Here is a 3,533-nt window from a genome sequence, read left to right on the forward strand (position 1 = left end):
ATAGTGGACAGCCTTCCTCTTAGAGGGAAGGTTTTTAGTTTTTCAACATTAAGTATAATGTTGGCTGAGTGTTTGTCATACATGGCCTTTATTACGTTAAGTTACTTTCATTCCATACCGATTTTGTTAAGTGTTGTGATCATAAATGGATGCAGTATCTTGTCGAAAACTTTTTGTGCATCTATTGATATGATCATATGATTCTTATTTTTTAATTTGTTTACGTGGTGTATCACATTAAACGATTTGCATATGTTGAACCATCTCTAGTAAACATACTAGATTTAATTTCAAAGTGTATTTGACCACATGTTTTTTAAAAAATCAGTATCATTTTGGGTAACTCTTGAGTTGTCTAAAAGGATAAAAAGAAACTCAAATCTCTTCTAAGGGAACCCTGAGAACAAAAAGAGAGACAGTATCTAATATCACAGGTATCATCCTGAAAATTAATATAAAATAATAATTTAAAGGAGGATATATAAAAATGCTGGCCTTCAAATTTTGTTCAGGTTTTCCATCAGCTCTTCATTTATGTGGGCCAAAGGGCAGGGTATCTCCTTTATGCCTCTCCAGGACCACTCTACACTCTGTGTCCTAGAGACTTGAAGATGTGGGTTGCATGGGTCGCCTCCCTTGCCCTTTGGCATCTGGGTGGCTTCAGAAAATGGAAAGTATCAGCAAGAGGATAAGAGGGGAGCAACGTCGGAATATTTATTCTGATTTCCTCCTGCTCTCTCATTGCAGGTGCCTGCAGGTCACCATAGGCTGGGTGAGTCCCTCAAAATAAATCCCAACTCTGGCATGTAGGTATCTTCACATTGCTTTCTGAATCTCTAGATTCCAGGAATGCCTTCTCTTCAGGCCAAGGAGTTACAAATATTCCTTACATTTGCTATCCCTGTTACAGTCTCTTGTGGTTTCTCTGTTGTGGAAAAGATTCACAATCATACTGGCAAGAAACCAAGCAGCACTCGGAGAGGTGGAGATCTCAGGTTTATTATGCCGGCGGAGGGCCTAGTGCTCTGAAGATCTGGGCCCCGAGCTCAGTTGCAACATTCCTTATACAGACTTTATTGTCACAGCCTAACTAGGTAATTTGAACTCAGGCTGCTGGCGGGAGTTGCTATGGTTGCAGGTAGTTACATTGGATTACATAGCCTGGGAGTTACTATGGGTTACCGGCAGTTGCAAAGTGTTACAAAGGCAGGAGTTGCTAGGGCATACAAACAGTTACATTTGTTACTTAGACAGAACAAGCAAAGGGAAGGTGAGTCTTTCGTCAATTTCAAGTACAGCCCATGCAGCCAGCATATTTACAGAAGCAGAACAAAGAGTTGATTAGCCTTTTCAATAAAAATTCCTCTTCATCCCTACACTGTGCCTATCATTTGTTATAGTTTAAGGGGCTCATTTGAGTTTGCCACGATTTTTCCAAAACTTTGACTTACATAATCAATAGGCAGCCTTACCTTTTTTTGCAGATTCCTCTTAAATTAATTTTACTTTAAATAATAATATGTCATACATAATATATGATGTGTAATATATGTGTACATATATGTGTATTTATATATACACAGATAATATGTATAACACATGATATATATTTATAATTTTACTGGTCTTATAATTAATTTTACTGGTCTTAAAATTAATTTTTGTCATGAAGAAGTTTGTCTTTGAATTTTAATTTCTCAAAAGCTTTTGAACTACACTCCAATATATCTCAAAGTAGCTAATATTGTAGTTATTTGAAAAGACTAGTATACACTTCACAAAAGATTAAAAAATAGCTAATAAGTCCCGAAAGTACAATCAACATTATCAGTTAACAGGGAAATCAAAATTAAAACTATAATGAGCTACTGATTCTCATTCACTTGAGCAGCTAAAATTTAAAAGACCCCAAAAAACAAATGTTGGTGAAAATATGGAACAATTGGAACTCTCATAGTTTGTTGGTAGCAGTATAAAACCATTAAGCCACTTTGGGAAACTGTTGGGCATTTTATTTAAATTTAGCACCAGGAAAATTGAAGGGTCTGCAAGCATCTGGAATTTTTACAAGTTTCTTTTTTTTTTTTTTTTTTTTTTTGGACCAAGTTAATATCGAAGCTCTGACTAAATATCATGAGTTATGGATTGATAGACCCATTGAGTGGATCAATGTTGGAATAGATTCAAGAAGATATTATATCTGGATTAAACTTAATGGAGGTTTATGTCTTTAAGTTAGGCTGCGTATGTGTGCTCCCAAGATGCTGGTGGATAATTAAAGTTACAGATTAACATTTAATATCCAATGAGGAAGCCTGATTTCTGTGTTCTGTAAATTATCCTGCAACACATGAAAAATTCCAAAGGAAAAGGAGTATCTGGGAGGGTAAGAGAGGTTTATGGAAAATGGCCTTGTCTTGGAATATTAAATCTAAAAGACATAATTAATGTTGAGCTCATCATATTTTTCTCTTGTCACCATTTCCTCAATTATTTTTCTTTTGCATATATGTATTTTCTCATCATATTATATATATTTGCTATTAAGTCTGTAAATGCATTTAATATTTTTAGATACTAGTAAATTCATGCCATATTTAACATAAACATAAGCATGTGTGTGCACATACACATACACACAACTTCATACACAAATTAATACTCAAGTGGAATACAGATTATTTCTAAAAACTTGGAGCCATGCATCAGGGCAGTATTAATTTGACACAACCACAAGAGTGAAATAGGAAGTTAGAAATTTGGCATTCAGAAGCTGAATGTAAAACTGCTTGCAGGACCTGTCCTATTGCTGTATATTATGCCTGGGGCAAGTATATTTGTGGAGTTATTGACGATTTGTCTAAAAATTGTATTACAAAATTCAGGGAACTATGTGATATATAATAATTTATCCATGACTAATTACTGCACATAAAGATTCTTTCCGACATCCAGGTACTTTCTTATTTCTGTTCAGTTCCATGAACTCTCTATTCATTTTTATTTTATTTATTTATTTATTTTTTGTCAAAACAGGCCATTTCTGGACATTTCATTTCTGCTACAAATAGAAAGTACTAGCACTATTATTATTTAGAAAGCCATGGCTTTTCAAGACAATATAGATCATCTTGCCTCCAGCATTTCCAAATTCCATTTATTTAATGCTGATTGCATCATTAGCGCACTGCGTCATCCATTGTGCTGACCATGAATAACAGCTTCCAATGATTCTCTCAAAGGATCTTTCCATGCTTCATTGGTGATGACCACAAATGCCAGGCTTAACCAGATCATTCAGGAAAATGTGGATGATAAGTATTTCCTGTTCATGTTAAACTATATATCTTCTGCACAGCAAAAGAAACCATCAATAAAAAAAAAAAGAGTGACATCAGAAACATGGTGAGATGTCCTGGATCTCTCCCCTTGAAACAAAAATAAGCTGAACATCTAAAACTCAACAAAAAATATCCAAACTGCACACCAGCACATCTGAGCATGGGATCTGTGCTACCACAGGTCAGATAAGA

Source organism: Pteropus vampyrus, unplaced genomic scaffold (genome assembly GCF_000151845.1).
Source record: "Pteropus vampyrus isolate Shadow unplaced genomic scaffold, Pvam_2.0 Scaffold802, whole genome shotgun sequence".
In the NCBI taxonomy this organism is placed as follows: Eukaryota; Metazoa; Chordata; class Mammalia; order Chiroptera; family Pteropodidae; genus Pteropus; species Pteropus vampyrus.